The sequence below is a fragment of the Suricata suricatta genome, chromosome 10 (assembly GCF_006229205.1).
Source record: "Suricata suricatta isolate VVHF042 chromosome 10, meerkat_22Aug2017_6uvM2_HiC, whole genome shotgun sequence".
NCBI lineage: Eukaryota > Metazoa > Chordata > Mammalia > Carnivora > Herpestidae > Suricata > Suricata suricatta.
The window spans coordinates 30,342,865-30,361,624 of record NC_043709.1 but is presented as its reverse complement, the minus strand read 5'-3'; the positions used below and the strand labels follow the sequence as shown (position 1 = coordinate 30,361,624).

At 35.2% G+C, this 18,760-nt stretch overlaps 1 protein-coding gene across 1 annotated transcript in view; it reads left to right on the top strand.

The window, feature by feature from the left end:
- Positions 1-7,715, top strand: part of TMTC3 (transmembrane O-mannosyltransferase targeting cadherins 3) — a 103,925-nt gene extending 96,210 nt beyond the window's left edge. The window contains exons 20-22 of the mRNA XM_029955357.1: positions 2,297-2,411; positions 3,082-3,266; positions 7,624-7,715. The gene's annotated coding sequence lies outside the window, so the exon portion shown is untranslated. The remainder of the gene's footprint in view (positions 1-2,296; positions 2,412-3,081; positions 3,267-7,623) is intronic.
- The last annotated feature ends 11,045 nt before the right edge of the window (positions 7,716-18,760 follow it).

Below are 18,760 nucleotides of genomic sequence, written 5' to 3'. Positions count from 1 at the left end.
TAATTCTTTTTATAACTTCTTACTTGACTTCTCCATTAGGGACTCTCACAGATGCCTTAAGCTCAAAACCCAAATTCATTGTATTCACCTATTCTGTCCCTCTTTTGTAGAGACTTTCTTCTAGCATCTGGGGTTATTCTGGTCTCTCTCGCTTACATCCCACATCCAACCAAACACCAGTTCTTCTCAGAGCACACAGAGACCAAAATTACATATAGGATACAAATTACTGGGATTTCAGGTGGTAAATACATAGTACCCCCTATTTGCCCACTGCAGAACCAGTTGAGAAACGGTGTCAGAAATCAGAGATGATAATATTGCCTTAATTGCTGCTAAATGCTTGGAGTCATTTGTAGCAGAGATAAATGACTAGAAAGTCATGGTAGCCCTAAGCTCCTCTCATACTTCCCATCGGTGTCTTTAGAAAGTTCGGTAGGAAAATTTAGTGTTCAAAAATTAACGTAAGTTTTCTTTTCCTACTGGTCCACTAGAAAGAGGAGAAAAGATGCTCAAATCCTCAAGATAGCAGATGATTGACATAAAATGTAAACCAATGACTTTCAGCCATAGCAGAACCTACTGTCTTTTGCATGTAGAGGAGCATATGAGGAGTGTAGCAAGAGGCCAGGAGTTTATGTTAGGGAAGCCCAACTGCTGGAAACAGGAGAAAAGGCAAATATGTGTATTCCTCCAGCAACATGAGGAAGAGAAGAGGCAGAGGGTTTGGAATCATGGAAATCAAGAGTTTCAACAAGAAAATAGTTAAGTACAGAGTCAATGCCTCCCTTGCAGTCACCTGCCTGGAAACTTTTAAACTCATAGTCTGACAAGCTCATATTTTTCTTTCAAGGCTCAGGCAATTGAGAACTCTATGAGATCTTAGCTGATTTCTCTGGACAGGAAGCAGGAAGTTCTGTATTGCCTATACTTGCACTGCAATTGATATTTGTTTTTTAGAATTTACCGTATGCCAATAATTGTTTATTTCTCTTTTAATGAAAATGTAATTATTTATACCTCCTTTTCCCCCATGAAAGTAGGAACCCTGAAGCACAGACTGTTTGCTGCATGGGTAAATGACCAGTACATATTTGCCTCAGGATGTTTATCACTACACGAATATAAAAAATAAAATAAATATTTAGGTTGGGAACAACCTAATATTCGTTATGCAAGCAGATCTGATGAATTGTATTATAACCACAATGGAATACTGCACACATTCTAAAAGTCATGTTTTTAAAAGTATGTTCAGGGGCATCTGAGTGGCTCAGTTGGTTGAGGGTCCAGCTTCAGCTCAAGTCATGATCTCGTGGTTCATAGGTTTGGGCCCCAAGTCAGGCACTGTGCTGACAGCTAGCTCAGAGCCTGGAGCCTGTCTTTGGATTCTGTGTCTCCCTCTCTCTCTGACTCTCCTCTGCTCACACTGTCTCTCTCTCTCAAAAATAAATAAAACATTAAAAATTTTTAAAAATAAAATAAAAATATATTCAGTAATAATAATTTTTAAAACACTGACATTATAGGTGTGAAAAATGAAAGCTACAAAATTATTTCTAAAAATTATATATCAATATTTAAAATTTACCTACACACATCTGTATGTAAAACACGTAATCTTTAATAGGAAACATACCAAAATGTTTATGATGTTTATTGTGGGTGATTTTATATTTTTTTATACTTTTGGAATTTTCCAAATAATACGTATTTGAAAAATATAATATTGTAAGACAAAATAATGATGTAAATATGGTTTACTTGCTTCTGGTACAGAATGTTCTTCACATTGTTGACATCCAATAAATCTTGGTGAACTGCTAGGAATTTTAGGGGCACTTTTTTTTCACATTTTTTTTTAAAGCTTTCAATCATTATGTTCCTATAAATTGTCTGGTAAGTTAATCTGAAAATGTGTATTTAAAATTATTTCCCCAGCTTTTCAAATATGGTACCAATGTATCATTATTGGCTTCACCTATCCATTCCTCATCTTGGGGGGGAAAAACATAGAAGAGAGCTTCCTGTTATCTGAGAAATAAAACCTTAGGGTGACTAGTAAGGTAGACCATTCGTCATTTCCTAAGTAAAGCATGTCATGTTAATTGTAACATATCCAAATTGTGTGTTTTAAGTTGTTTTTCCAATGTCTGCTAATTTTCTTTTTCTATTTTTATGTCTCAGCTATTCTAACCACCCCATATGGCATTAATTCTGTGTATCTGTATCTGTATTCATAGTTCATTAGGAAGATTAAAATACCTAAATATAAGGATTTTTATTTTTTGATTAGGGAATTTGGTGATCCTTATTTTTCATCTGAAGAGGTCGTCTCTTTCCTGCAGAGCGAAAGGAAGCCCATAGCTCTTGAGCTCTTTTGCCTCAAAGTATTTTGGTTTTGTATTAATGTAAGCTATTTAAATTATTGCATTTTTTCTTTCTTATAAGCATACTTTGTTAAAATTATTTAATACTTTTTTTTCATCTTTCTTGCATTGACAAGGGTTTCCTTTATAGGCTCTCTAGAGCTTGCCAGTATCTTTGCCTAACTCTTTGAACCGATAACCACAAGTCATGATGGACAGATACCTATTGTAGAGGGTAACTAGGCATACACTTAAAATTTGTACAGAAATCTGTGGCCTAGTAAATGTTTGGTATAAAATTCTTCATGTTTGCCAGTGAACATCTATCTGTCTTAAAAACTGAGCCATTTTTCCTCTTGGTTTATAGAACTATAATCATAAATGCCTTTCATTTTTACTTAAAGTCTCTTCTCAGTCTCACTTTTCCTTTATTGTGCTTTACTGTGTGGCTTACTTCTACTTCCTAAATATCAAAACATAACTGTAGTTCCAATACTGAAACATCAAACATCTGGGTTTCTTGGTATCAAATGCAGACTCTCAGAGAGCTCCCAGTGATTCTTGCTTTCTGGGAGTTGTACCCTGAGTAATTCTTTTCTATTAAGTGTGGATTAGACCTAGTGATTCCTCTGCAGGGAGTAGAATGTAGCAGAGATGATGTGATGTCATCTATAAGATTAGGGGGCAAAAAGATTGTGTTTCTGTTTTGTAGTCTCTCTCTAGCCATCAGCCACTAAAGAACTGAGGTCATCAGTTCAACAGCCCATGAGGAGCTAAGTTTTATCAATAACCATGTTGAGGGGGCTTGGATGTAGCCTTCAAGTGAGATCACAGTCTTAGCCAACACCGCAAATGGGTGCTGTACTCCATGAAAGACCTTGAGCCAGAGACACCCAGGTAAGCCACACTTCCTGATCTACAGACACAGTAAGATAAATGTTCATTTTTTAAAATTTTGCTTTAATGTTTATTTATTTTTGAGAGACAGAGCATAAGCAGGGGACAGGCAGAGAAAGAAAGAGACACAGAATCTGAAGCAGGCTCCAAACTCTGGGCTGTCAGCACACTGCCAACATGGGGCTTGAACCCACAAACCATGAGATCATGACCTGAGCCGAAGTCAGATGCTCAACTGACTGAGCCACCCAGGTGTCCCCAAATGTTCATTTTTTAAGCTGCTAAATTTTGGAAGAATATTTTATAAGGCAATAGGTAACTAAAACACTCATTCATATGCTTTTTCTGATATTTTTATTTAAGGAAAGTTTTACAAATATTTTTTTAATAATTATTTTGCCTTAAAAAGTGTGGAAATCTGAGAATTTCAAGATGTTGGACAACGTTTAAGTTCAGAATATACAATTTTGATTTAAAAAGCTAGATATGATCTTGCATATTCTAGCATATTATTACTGCAATATTGTTTACTTAGTGTGATAAATGAGCCAACAAGATGCACTCTTCCCATGTTTAATGAGCTAAACACAGAACTATATAAGTGCATGAGAAATCAGCTCTCACTTCATATGGAGCAACCTTGAGAAAGATGAAGCAAAGAAAATATGGCTACTGTTTCTATCAACAGAAGCTGGAAAAAAAGGGAAAGAGAGAGAAACTTTGACATTAAATTCTAGTCATAGGCCAGGGCTATAGGATTTGTCATCCTACATTCTGCTTATTTAAATTCATTTAAGATATATAACTCTACTTTTTGGTTTAGTCCTAGAACAAACCCAGCTGTGGTCAAGCCACATTCTGAGGGGACTCTTCATGCTTCACCATTTTTACCTTAAGAGAGCATTGCTCTGATCGTAAGGATAACCCATTAAGTGATACAAATTGGAGCAATGTCTTTGTTTTTAGTTTTTACCCAGTAGCTGTGTTGATGTCACCATCTTCTGCCCCCAGAACACTTGTCTGACTAATTTACCAAGGACAGAGATACCTAATCTAATTAGGCAGATCCACTTTTTTTTCTTGGAAACATGAAATTTGGTCAAAGCCTTGTAGAGAATGAAGTTATTAGTACAGAGATAGCTAATATGAACACACAAGAGAAGCTTCAATAGCTTTTAATGTTAAAGACCCACAACAGTCTTTGTCCTGAGACTGTCAGAGCAGGAAGGTGGTTCAATGTTTTCCACTTCTATGTGCTATTATATTCTAATATATATTCTATATATTCTAATATATATTCTTATATTCTAATAAGTTTAACTCGTTTGCTTGAGTTAGCCAGAGTAATTTTCAGTTATTTAACATTTATGCACTGACCTATCTTACCTACCATTTTAATATACTACATGTCTATTAAATAAAATTTAAGATCTTATTTATTACAAGTCTGCAAAAAACAAATGAACTTTTTTAATAACTAAATTTGTTGTGATTTTTTTTAGTAAGTATAAATTTATTATAGTTATAGATTGATGAAAACCAGAATATGTGGGATATACAGAAAAATATTTAAGGCATTTCTATTTAGTGTCTTTTTGGTAAGTTTTTCTACTATCCCAATTTACTTTCCATTTATTTTTCTTATTTATTTTGATTTGACTTCTATAATTTTACGTACACATAGATACTGAGTGATAGGTACACATGGCTTATGATTTTACTTATATGAGGTATCTAAACTCATAGAAGCAGAAAAGAGAATAGAGGTTGCCAGGTTCTAAGGGAAAGGAAAATGAAGTGTTGCTATTTGGTGCGTGTAAAGTTTCGTTCATGCAAGATGAAAATGTCGTAGAGATCTGCTGTGTGCTATAGTGCCTATAGTTAATGATACTGTATTGTACACTTAAACATTTTGAAGGCAAACCATAAAACCTCAAGTCCCTTCTAAAACCCAGAGGAGAGAAGGACAGATACCATATGTTTGCATTCATAGGTCTAACAGGAGAGACCTGGCAGGGGACCATGGGGAGAGGAAGGGGGAAAGAGAGCGAGGGAGAGTGAGGGACACAGATCAAGAGAGACTACTGAATACTGAAAATGAACCATGGACTGAAGGGGGAGGGGGAGGAAGGGAGGGGGTGATGGTCATGTTGGGGGGCACTTGGGAGGAGAAGCACTGGGTGTTATATGGAAACCAATTTGACAATAAACTATTATAAAAAAATAAAAATTAAAAAAAATAAAAAAAATAAAACCCAGATGAACCCTTTGAAGTCTTGGTACATGGGACACAGCTTGAGACCAGATCTGAGTCTCATGTAGCTTTTGTACATTCTCTCAGAAAGTATTCTGAATTACTAAATCTTTGATTAAAGGTGCATCAGAGAAGTTTTCTTATTACTCTAATTAGTTTAGAGCCATCTGGAAGAACAAGATAGTATTTTAATCTAATTTTACCTTACAAGTCTATTGTTACAATTTAGTCATTGGGGAGATTCCTTGTATATTCCTTGGAAAAAGACACAGTGCAATGCAATGATTAAAAGCATGAGGTTTCACATTATTTCAAATGTTAAGTCTCTTGGATTTCAGATGTTCCTCCATTTGAGAGAATCTGATTCAGATCATCCTGACAGATTTCCATATCAGTGTAATGTTCTAAGACTCATAGCATTTTTACTTGATGGATTAATATTTATCCATGTCTGTTTGGTTAACTTTCCTCTGTGGCTGAGCAGCTGTTTCCTCCTGGTTATGGAACTTGGTTGGGTTAAATTAAAAGGGCATTACCGTTTTGTTTCTCCCTCCATTGCTGCCATTTTGTGGGAAGGGAAACAACTCCAGGCATTTATTCAACAAATATTTATTCAGCCCTTATTAGATGCCAGAAACCGAGGATAAGATTGTTAACAACAACAACAACAACAACAACAACAACAAAAATTACAGTTCCAGACTTCACAGAGATTGTGATCTTGTGGTCTAGGGTATCCGAAATGGTTACCCATACTTCTCCAGCAACCGATCGAAACTACAAGGGGTCCAATCTCCAAGTAAAGGATTTTTAGGAATACTGCTTACATTTCCCCCCCAAACAACATACCACTCTTGCTTATATGTGTCAAAGATGAGCATCTTTCTCTTTTGTAGATCAAATATTACTAAAAATGGCAAATATATTGTAGATTCTACATTAAGAGATCCTGGTAATTTACTAATGTCTTTAGTAGAAATTCCTTTATTGTTTTCTGTTATGATTATTATTTTGGTTACTGTGATATTCAGATGTGGGGTGGGGTCATCTTTATACCATCATCTTTACTAGAAATCTAATTTGATTCAAATTTGCACATTGCAAAAGTGAATGACAAGCATTCCTCTAGTCTTTGCCATCTATCTTGGTCATTATTTCAACTGCTCTTCAAAAGTGATTCCTATGAACCCAGAGTCAGGTTTAAAGTTTTATGAATAAGATTAACCTTTTTAAATAAAACTTTTTTAAAAATGGAAATTGTGTTACAGATTTTTCCTTGAATACATAAGCATTTATAAAATTTTAGATGCTAATAATAAATAACTTAAAAATATCATTGTTGATTTTATCATCCAAAAATAACCAATATTAACATTTTTATATGCATCTTTCTGAAATGTTTTATAATCATACACACACATACAGGGACATACAATTTTGCTCTCTCCTTTTAAGTTAAATAACTAAAATTACTTCATGCTATTAGAACACTTTATAATCAGCTTTTATCACATAAAATATATCTTGGACACATTTAGATTTCAAAAAACATAGATCTATAGAATTTTTAAATGGCTACATCAAAGTCCATTTTATGTCATAATATATTTACTCAATCCTCACATTTAGTTTTCTTTGCATTTTTTGTTCTTAGGGAATTTCATTCAGGTAACCTCTAGTTCCTTACAAATCGATCTATGTTATAAACTTTTTATTTATTTGTGTCTATTTAATACTTAATAGAAACTCTTCTAGTCCATGATTATTTCTAAAATTAGAAATAATTACATACTAGTATTGTATTATAAATTGATTTCATACATTTTATTTTTCATTTGCAACAAACATTCGTAATTTGGGTTTAGCATTTTTCTCTGGCCGCTTTCCATTAGTTTCAAAATGTTCTCCTTCCAAATTTAGTAATGTTTATTCCAGAATGAATGTGTTAAGTCTGAGCTGAAAGCAGCCAACACCCAAGGTAAGAATAAAGAGAAGGACAAATATACCCCCCATCCAGGACCCAGGGCGTTACCAAGATAATATTATCATTTGTCTTTTTCTTCTGCAATGTGAGATTTGCATTCTTGTTTATTCATTTTCCAGGCTAGAGCCAGAAGGAAAGAAGAGAGGTATCTCCATTACCCCCCAAACAGATTCAAGCAAGCACAAATAAAAGCAAAATTATTGTGAATTTATTAGTGGGTCACATCGTGTCTTTCTTCACACTCTGGTACTTTTATTATGGTACTCCTGGTTAAAGGAGAAGAGAAGAAAATAAGAGAGGCCTCATAAATCTCCTTGATAAAGCAGGTAATAATAATAATTAGCATGTATTTAGTATTTACTAAGAACTAGGATTTGGTCTAAGTCTTTTATATGTGCTGATTATTATACCAATCTCATGAAGAAGTTACCATTATTATTATTTTCAATTTATAGATGAGGAAATTGCAGAGAAATTTACCAACTAAAATCAAACAGTTAGTGAATGGGAAAATATGATTTAAACCCAAATTTATTTTAGAACTGCCTTCCTGGCTGATTTGTTATGTTTCTATCTATAGCTTTATCAAGTCAACTAAATGAAATAAGTGCTTGACACCCAAGCATCTGACAGGATTTATCTACTAAACTTAGAATAAGATTAATCATTAGAATCAGAGAACATAAAATAAATTATTGTTAGTCCCCATAGACACTGTTCTAGCTCTATGAGGACCTCAGGTTATATTACTAGTGCTGATTGTGGGGACCAAGGGTACCCTTCCCAGACCCTGATGCTACTTATCTCCAAAACTTTTATCTGGTGGTCTTGGATGCCTGGGTAGTCAGTTAAGCACCAGACTCTTGATTTTGGCTCAGGTCATTATCTCACTCTTGGTGAGATTGAGCCCCAGATCTGGCTCTGTGCTGACAGCCTGGAGCCTGCTTGAGCCTGCTTGGGATTCCCTTTCTCTCTCTCTCTCTCTCTCTCTCTCTCTCTCTCTCTCTCTCTCTCCTCTGTCTCTCTCTCTCTCTCTCTCTCTCCCCTCCTCTCCCTCCCTCTCTCTCTGTCCCTCCCCTGCTTGTGTGTGAGCACTCTCTCTCACTCTCAAAATAAATAAAAACTTAAAAGTCACATTTAAAACTTTCGCTCCTGGTATGTCCATTAAGAAGCAACTGGCTGAAACAAATTGCTCAGCTAGGCTGAATATCAATAATTCAAGGAAATATACTATGCTTGCTCAAGTGTGGGCACTCCAGTCTTAAATCAGAGATTATGGATGTATGTTTCCATCACAAGGGAGGAAGTGAAGAATCCGAGGAAATCGTCTAATTTACCATTAAAGGAAATGGAATTCAAGTTTTCTAAAGTTCTAGAGTTTTCAGGGGGAGTATATAAGTTAATATTTCATATAAGTCCAACATACACATTGTAATCTCTAGAATAACCAAGAAAGAATAGTAAAAGCATTCAGATGGCCTTCAAGGTCAAAACAAGTACCATCTAAAAGCTATGAATCCTGTGGCAAATTTATATATTTATATAAAATAAAATATATATAAAATATAAAAATTGTCGGAGGCAATTCTGAGTTTATGATCTAGAGAGAGAAGCTCTGGAATTTGGATAATCTCAAACAGGTGAAGTCACTTAAATCAATTTCAATATGACATCTGTATTACGCCCCTCTACTTCACCCCTCCAGGTTTGAGGATAGTGACCTGGAATCTTCTTGTGGATAGAACATCCATTTACCCTTTAAGGGAACTAGTCCTCTTTCAAAAGAAAACTATATTGTTTGTGATATAAGGAGATATAAGGAGGTTAGTATCTCATACAATTTCTTGTGTGCCATTCAGAAAAAGGTCATGTATAGCCAACAACAAGATAAGCTTGTGCATCTCAAGCAGTGAATATTTGTGTTCTGCTATATTTCGTTGGCACTTCTCTCATTTTAAAGAGTCAAGGGACAGAGGAATAAAATATTCCAGGCAGATCCTCTATCTGAATATAATGTTCATTGGAGCAAGGTCAGTAAAAGGTCAATAACCAGTAATTATGCATCATATTATCTAATACTCGGGAAACTGGTCAAGAACCAAGAAGAATAAAACATAGTTTTGGCTATAGTTTAATCAGAAGTCATGATGCCACTGTGTTTTTATTTAGGGAATGGATGAAAACAGAACACTCTTTAAGGATATCACTGCATTGAAAAGTCAAGCATAATTAGCTACTTTGTATCTTTAACTCAGCTTTTTATAAGATGAATTTCACGTGGAGATCATGACCTGAGCCGAAGTTATATACTTGAACACCTGAGCCACCCAGATGTCCCTATTTATTTTTATTGGGGAGAGAGAGCAGAGCAGAGGGATATATATAGAGACTGTTAAATAGGCTCTACTCTCACCATGGAGACCAAAGCGGGGAGTTCAATCCCATGACCCTGGGATCATGAACTGAGCTGAAACCAAGAGTCAGATGTTCAACCAATTGAGCCACCCAGGCACAGCAGAGCTCATTTTAGTCTGTTGTTTTCTCCCAGCCAAGAATGCACTACAGCTCTCTCTCACGCATAGGTATTTAACCAAATATAACATGTTTCCAAATTCCAGAGATGTTAGTACATGTAGTATTAGCTTATGCCAAAACTTTACAAACATTCCTATTGTGGCTTTCCAAGGAGGAACTAAATTCTACCTTTTTTGGAATAACCCAATCATTTGCTTTTTCCTCTCTTGCTGTAGAGCATTATAGAACTATATATTTAGAGTTTTTAATCTCACCCTAACTTTGGCTTCATTCTAAAATTTTCACTTGTGTGTGTTAAGTTTTCCTTCTCATTTCCAATTTCTTCTGGTCTCCCCAATCTCTATTCACTCTTCTTAACCTCAGTCTGACCTCACCCTGAACTCAGCAGGTAACAATGCCTCTTCTTAGAGGAAGGAGAGTTGATTAGAAAACTCCATCCTTTTACTTCTTCACTATCTCTGGGCTTCTGATTGACCCTTAAACAACATGGGTTGGAATTTCATGGCTTCTCTTACATGGGAATGATTTTTGGTTGTACAGTATGGCACTGTAAATGTATTTTCTCTTCCTTATGATTTTATTAACATTTTCTCTTCTCAAGGTGGAGGGACATGTCTAACCCCTTGTGTTGTTCAGGGTTAGCTGTATACCACTTCTCCCTGTGTACTGGATCTTACATTGAAAAATCAACCATTTCAAATGTCCTCTTTCATTTCTTTAGTATCTCTAAAGATACCTAGAAATTAAATTTGCAAAGTAGATCAATTTTTCTTTTCTGAAATGTTTTCTTGCTCTTAAAATGAGTCTCCTGAATGGTCTATCTAAGGCAATAATGTCACTTAGGCTTCAAGCTGAAAATCTTCCCAGTCTTCCTGATTTTTATATTTCTGTCTCTGCTCCCTGTTATCTCACTTTCCACACAATCTCCTCTGTGTAGGAACCAAACCCTATAAATTCTGCTTCAGAAATGCTTTTCAGTTTGATACTCACTTCTTTATTTCCACTGTCACTGCTTTTTTCCAGATGTGTATTGCTGTTCTTTTGAACATTAGCAACTATCTCCTAACTGAGTTTTCTTCCATTAATGTCTTCTTTTACTCCAGTTCACTTTCTACATAGTAACTGAGGGAAGAAAGAAGGAAAGGAGAAAAAGAGAAAGAAAGAAAGAGAGAGATAAGTTTTTTTCCAAAAAAAAAAAAAATAGAAATGGAAGGAAAAACTTCCAAACTCATTCTATGAGGACAGCGTTACCTTGATTCCAAAACCAGACAAAGATCCCACTAAAAAGGAGAACTATAGACCAATTTCCCTGATGAACATGGATGCAAAATTTTCAACAAGATAGCAAACAGAGTCCAACAATATATTAAAAGAATTATATACCACGATCAAGTGGGATTTATACCTGGGATGCAGAGCTGGTTCAATATCTGCAAATCCAATGTAATACATCATGTTAATAAAAGGAAGGACAAGAACCACATGATCCTCTCAATAGAGGCAGAGAAAGCATTTTACAAAATACAGCATTCTTTCTTCAGAAAACCTCTCAAGAAAGGAGGGATAGAGGGCTCATACCTCACAATCATAAAAGTCATATACCTACCACTAATATCATCCTCAACGGGAAAAAACTGAAAGCTTTCCCCCTAAGGTCAGGAACATGACAGGGATGTTCACTCTTACCACTCTTATTCAACATAGTACTGGAAGTCCTAGCCTCAGAAATCAGATAACACAAACAAATAAAAGGCATCCAAATCAGCAACGAGGAAGTCAAACTTTCATTCTTTGCAGATGACATGATATGGAGACCCAAAAGATTTCACCAAAAATCTGCTAGAACTGATATGTTAATTCATCAAAGTTGTAGGATATAAAGTCAATGCACAGAAATATGTTGCATTTCTATAAACCAATAATGAGGTGCCAGAGTCCAGTTCCAGCAGGTCCAGGGTTCCCTGAAAGGATGGATGGTGTTGGCATGAGAGAGTGATGAGAGAGCCACATGTTTTTCTTGATCACCAGGCAGGCATCTCTGCTCTGTCTGCTTTGGTGTCTCTATTGATCAAGCAATAACATGATATCAGAAAATAGAAATTGTTTATAGTGACTAATTCTTAGTGATAAGATGTTTTAATCCATGGAAGTGATGACATTAGAAAAATAAAAAATTTCTATAATGACTAAGTTTTTATAAGAACTTTGATCATCGAAAGTATACAGAGAACTATCTCATTCATTTTTGCATCAGTCCCCAAGATTAAGAAAGTGACAAACCTATTTCATTTTGTATGGGTTGCTCTTTTGCCTATAATTATGACTTTAATTTTGATTAACAAATTACAACCAAGTCATGTAATGCACTTACAGTGAGGTTGAGCAAATCTCACAATCAAGAACATAACAGGATGTTTTTAGCAAGAGACAGGATAACATACATATTAAAAATAGGTCAAGCTGTACACAGATAGGCCAGGAGTCATTTTATTAGGCTTATGAACCACAATAAAAAGAATGCTTGCTAACAAGTTGTTTGAGAAAACCCTTTCTTTGATGCAAGCACAATGGGGGCCCTATTGGTGTTGGCCTTGGACCTGGGTTCTTCACATCCTTATCCATCCTCATAACTGAAGTCAGCGCAAGGTAGAATGTAGACCTTGGGAAGGCATTATGTCCTGACCTTGTTTTCCACTTCTATTCTCCAGTTTAGGCTCCAATGCTCTTCAGACCAGACTCAAATGGACTATGTTTTTGACCTTGTTTTTATTTCTTATCTCCAAATTAGGCTCCTTTTCTCCGGGCCAGACTCAAATGCAAAGTTTATGTTTTTAACCCTTTTAAGGCTATATTTTGGGTCTGCAAGCTCATTAGAAGGGGCTTTTGTCAAATATTTTTAAAGTTTTGATCTAAAATCTCTTATGCAGGGACAGGAAAATATTTTTTCTTATGGGATAACTGTGTGGGGAATATCGGTCTGATTTGGAATGCTGTAGGGCCTAATTAATGACAACAGGCTTATTTTCAAATGAGCAGTTGTAGTAGAAGGAGATACCAGTTTCACCTCTCAGAGCAGGAGTTGTGTAAACGTCTGCCATTTCCTCACTGTGGCTGTGTCATCCAGTAAGGCCAATGTGGCTCCCAGCAATGAAGCAGCAGAAAGAGAAATCAAGGAATCAATCCTTGATTTACAATTGCATCAAAACCCATAAAATACCTAGGAATAAACCCAACCAAAGAAGTGAAAAATCTATACACTGAAAGAAATTGAAGAAGACAAAGAAATGGAAAAGCATTCCGTGCTCATGGATTGAAAGAGGAAATATTGGTAAAATATCTATACTACTCAAAGCAATCTACAATTCAATGCAATCCCTATCAAAATAACACAAGTATTTTTTTTTTTTTACAGGGATAGAACAATCCTAAAATTTATATGGAACCAGAAAAGACCCTGAATAGCCAAAGCAATCCTGAAAAAGAAAACCAAAGCTGGAGGCATCACAATTCTGGACTTCAAGATGTATTACAAAGCTGTCATCAGCAAGACAGCCTGCTGTTGATGCTGCACAGCATAAAATAGAACCAGCTCATTGGAAAAATATGACCCCCTTGTGCTGTAGGTGGTGCAACTTAGTGAGAAATACATGTTTTTAAATAGCTTAGGAAGTTTTTTCCCTTTGTAACGAACAAAAAGTCTCCCATGCAGCTTGTATATTTGCAGACTAATTATCTCTAGCAACTAACATATATTGTTGGATGCTTACCTTGTGCCCACTGCTGTAAAAGATTCAAAAGCAACGCCATACAAAATTAGTCCCCGATCGCTTCCAAGGAGCTGCTAGTTTTGTTGAAGCCATAATTTTCTTTTTCCTTTCCTCCTTCTCTCTCTTCTTAATTAACATTCCATCCTTCCTTCTTCCTTCTATTTCTCTCTTTCGTTATTCTTCCTCCTTCCCTAATTAGAAAACTATTTGTGTATGAGCAAGTGTTTATCAGTACATCAGAATAATTTACTTTTAGTCCTCCAGTCTCTATCTAACCCTTCACTTGTTTTCAGTTCCATGGAAGGAAATGAACTGTCATCTAGGTAAATCTATTTCTTTCCCATGGGTCATTTGGCAAGTTAGAAAATCCTATGCAAATAAAAAGTTGACTATCCCTCTATTTATGATTAAATATGGTCTAAACTGGGGGATGAAAGGAAGGCAAATAGATAAAAAAGACAAAAGTGTCGATTCATTTTGTGTAAAATTTCATAATCTGCAACTTGATCTTTAGAAATAAAGATGGTTGAAAAAAATTATAGAGTTTCTAAGAGGGAGTATCAGTACTATTTGCCTTCGGGTGAATTAGCCCAACAAGAATTTCTTCCTCTATTTCACCACTTTTGTTTTAATTTTTATTTTTAATTGAAGTATAGTTGAAATATATTAATTTCAGATATATAACAGAGTCATTCAACAATAATGTACATTATGAAATGGTCATCACAGTAACTATAGTTACCATCTGTTGCCATACAATGTTATTATAATATTATTGACTACATTCCCTAAGCTGTACTTTATATTCCCCACACCACTTTTACCTATGCTATCTTCACAAAATGATGTAGTGATCAGTTGAGAAGTATCACAAATTTATTACTAGTACTAATATTACTAATACTAATGCTAATAATGTACTTTATTTTTTTTAATATTTATTTATTCTCAAAGGATAGAGAGAGACAGAGTGTGAGTGGGGGAGAGGCAGAGAGAAAGGGAGACACATAATTCAAAATGGGCTCTAGGCTCTGAACTGTCAGCACAAAGCCTGACTTGGGGTTCAAACTCCCGAACTGTGAGATCATGACCTGAGCCAAAGTCGGACGCTTCAGCGACTCAGCCACCCATGATTAGCGGCTCTACTAATAATGTACTTTAAACACTAGAGAGGACTTGGTTTTCTTTTTTCTTAGACCAATACTCTTATCAGACCGCTGCATTCTCTAATTATTTCTTGAAAGAAGAAAGAGTTGAAGCGCTCATGCTCAGAATACCCATGGGAATTGGCTGCAGTTGTGAACGTCAATTGCTAGATGTGTCACAGCTGAAGATGCTATAAGTCACAAGCGGAAATCCCTAAACTGTGAAGAAAAAGTATGAAAGTTATTTTGGAACATAGGACAGTGCCTGAATGAGGCAAGCTTGGAGATGAGAATTAAGAGGGGGTATTAGGATTGATGTCTGAAAAGAAAGCAAAAGTAGAGAGAAGTACCAAAAGAAGGTATATGAAGGAGGACCTTTAAAGCAAACTTATTTGATCATTTTAATTAAGCTGAACTTGGGGTGCCTGGGTGGCTCAGTCAGTTAAGTGTCTGAGGTCAGCTCAGGTCATGATTTCACAGCTGGTGAGTTCGAGCCCCATATCGGGCTCTATGCTGACAGTTCAGATTCCAGAGCCTGCTTTGGATTCTAAGTCTCCTTCTCTCCCGTCTCGTGCTCTGCCTCTCTCTCTCTCTCTTTCAAAAATAAACAAACATTAAAGTTTTTCAAAACGGCACAAGAATGCCTGTTCAGGCAAAGTTAATTGATTAGTAATAATGTTTTGTTTTGTTTTACAGGACTATTTATTTTCTTGGTTACCTCAATGCATTATCTTCCTTGTGTGAATAGAATCTTTAAATTCACTGGAATTTCATCTTTGTCCTTCTCACACTTCTACATCCTATTTCCTAAGCAACCAAGCAGAAATCAATTTACTTTTCTCCTTCCCTTTATACTTATTTAGCCAAGAACATATGCTTCAATAATTAAAGCACAATTTTTGCTCATAAGCATTTTATATTTGAGGCATTATGATAAAAATTATTACTTATCCTAATGTAAATCACTTAATTCAAATATCTGGTTTTACCATCGAATCTTCATTTTAACTCAAGGGCTTTCACAACACTTCCCATTAGGTGTGCTAAGTTTTACCCCCAGGAGAGGAGATGGGATGAATCTGGAGGAGGCCAAGTATTGTCCAATAAAACACTTAGTTTAAGGCGTCTCTTGCAACACCATTCTTAACTGTATTCACCAGTTATATGGAGTATTTTTGTTATCAAATGTTTCGGTCTATTAATCATCCTAGGTTCTCTCTTTATCATTCCATTTTTCTAAGATATATTGCTATAGGAAATTGTTCATTTCATCCAAGTTTTCAAATTTATTGGTTTAGAGTTGTTGATAAAATAATCTTGTTCTCATTTTAGCTTTGCATTTATTGATGGTTTTGATTTATATATTTGATGAATCTCACCAGAAGCTTATCTACTTGGTTGGTTTGTATTGGTTTCAATTTCATTGATTTCTGCCCTTTACTGCCTTCCTACTTCTTTGTTTGGCTTTATTGTGTTCTTTTTAAAAAACATGCTCAATTGCATATAGAGCTAATTTCAGACTGTCTTCTATTCTAATAGAAACACCTAAAGTTACAAATTCTTCTCAAAACACCATTTCCCCATGTCCCACAATTTTAAATGAAAGGTTTTTGTTATAATTCAATTCAAAATCTTTATAATATTTATGATAATTTCTTTTGTGACTATGAGCTATCTGGAGATATATAACATTATGAAATGTTCAAATACATGTATTTTGAAAATGTATCTTTTTAGCCTCTAACATAATTGAATTGTGGCCAGAGAATGTTCACTATGGAATGTTAAGATCTACTTTACAGCCCAGTTCTTCTGTGTAAATTTTTCAAGTCTGAAATACTAAAATTTGCAATTTTTAAACATGACTTTTGACTAATCCTCCCATTTCTTTAATGATTGTTGATTTTTCATGTTTTTTAAATTTTTTGTTGGACCAATTCTGAGAATTTGTGTCTTTTTCCAAATTTTTTTCTCTAGATTCTAACATGTGGGTACCATTTGTGGAAAAAAGGGTATAAGTGGTAGGGAATTTCTTGCATGTCCTGAGAGAAGAGTTGTGCCCATTCAGTATTCAGTAGGCAACTCTTGGCGTATTCCTGGAGATCTTAGGATAGCAGGTCATGATGCAACAACTCCTTTTCATCTGACCCGAGACAGGCGCAGCAGCAGTCCGTGGAAATGGTCTCTTTGGGGTTGGGCCTGAGCAATTACAACAGTGTGTCTACTTTAAATTATTCACCCCTCTGGGTTTCCTCATAACCAGATAAGAAAGAAGGAAAAATTCTGGGTCTTTGTCTTTTCCTGAATTTCATGGCAATGTTATTACAATTATAGTGTAATGACATTTTTTCCTCCAATGTTATTGATATATAATTGATTATATAAGTTTATAGTGTAAAAACTAATGTGTTGATGTATACATATATTGTGAAATGATTACCACAATAAGTAGTGAATATTCATCACTTCATAAAGTTAAAAAATTTTTTCCTTGTGATGAGAACTTTTAAGATCCACTCTCAGCAACTTTCAAATATATAATACAATATTTTTACCTATTTCACCATGCTGTACATTGTGTCTCCAAGATTTATCTTTTTCAAAGTTTATTTTATTTATTTTGAGAGAGAGAGAGAGAGAGAGAGAGAGAGAGGGAGAGAATCTATGTGTCAGCAGGAAAGGGGGCAAGAGAGAGGGAGAAAGAATCCCAAGCAGGCTCCATGATGTCAGCACAGAGCCCAGTACAGGGCTCAATCTCACGAACCAAGAGATCATATTCTGAGCCAAAATCAAGAGCCAGAGGCCTAACTAACTGAGCCACCCAGGTGCTCAGTGGTTCTTGTTTATCTCATAGAAGTTTGTACCTTTTGAGTATCTTTATCCATTTTGCCCACTCCCTCAACTCCTGCCTCTGGCAACCACAAATACAATCTCTGTTTCCATGAGTTTGTTTCTTTGTTTGTTTCTTAGATTCTGAATATAACCGAGATTATACAGTATCTGTCTTTCTCTGAGTTATTTCATGTAGGATAATACAAATCTAATCAAATGCAAATGCAAATCTAAACCACATGAGATATCACCTAACACCTGTTAGAATAGCAATTATTTTTTAAACTTTTTTTTGTTTTGATATATATTTAAATATAAAGTCAAGGATATATCCTATTAGGCCTAATATAATAATGTTTAAAAATAATGATGGTCAGAGGACATATGAAATGTCTTTTTGACCCCTGTGAAGATGATTGAAGCTTTTCTCATTTAACCTATTATTAAGGAAATTATATTTACAGATACCCTAAAATTAATTCTTTCTTTCATTTCTGAAATTAATTCCTTTTTATTGTACTGTATTATTCTTGTAATAAGCAGATGAGTTCTCTTTGCTAATGTTATTTAAAACCTTTGCGATTATATTGTGTTTGAGCTATAGTTCTTCTTTGTTGTATTCATTGTTACATCCGAAAAGTTTTAGGTAGTACCAACTCATTCTATTCCTTGAAACTCTGACAGGATTTGCTAGTAACAAGTTGAAATATTTACATTTTTACTATTTATAAACTTTCTGAATGCATTAGGCATATCCCTCAGTCTAGCAAATACTTTTAATTAGAAGCAATTTGTTTTTTTAGGACTTTAAATAAGTTGGATAAAGTCTTCCAGAAATGATCTACATTTATTTAAAAAAAAATTTTTAAAGTGTATTTATTTTTGCGAGAGAGAGAGAGAGAGAGAGAGAGAGCGAGCAAGCACACGAGCAGGGGAGAGGCAGAGAGAAAGGGAGACACAGAACCTGAAGTTGGCTC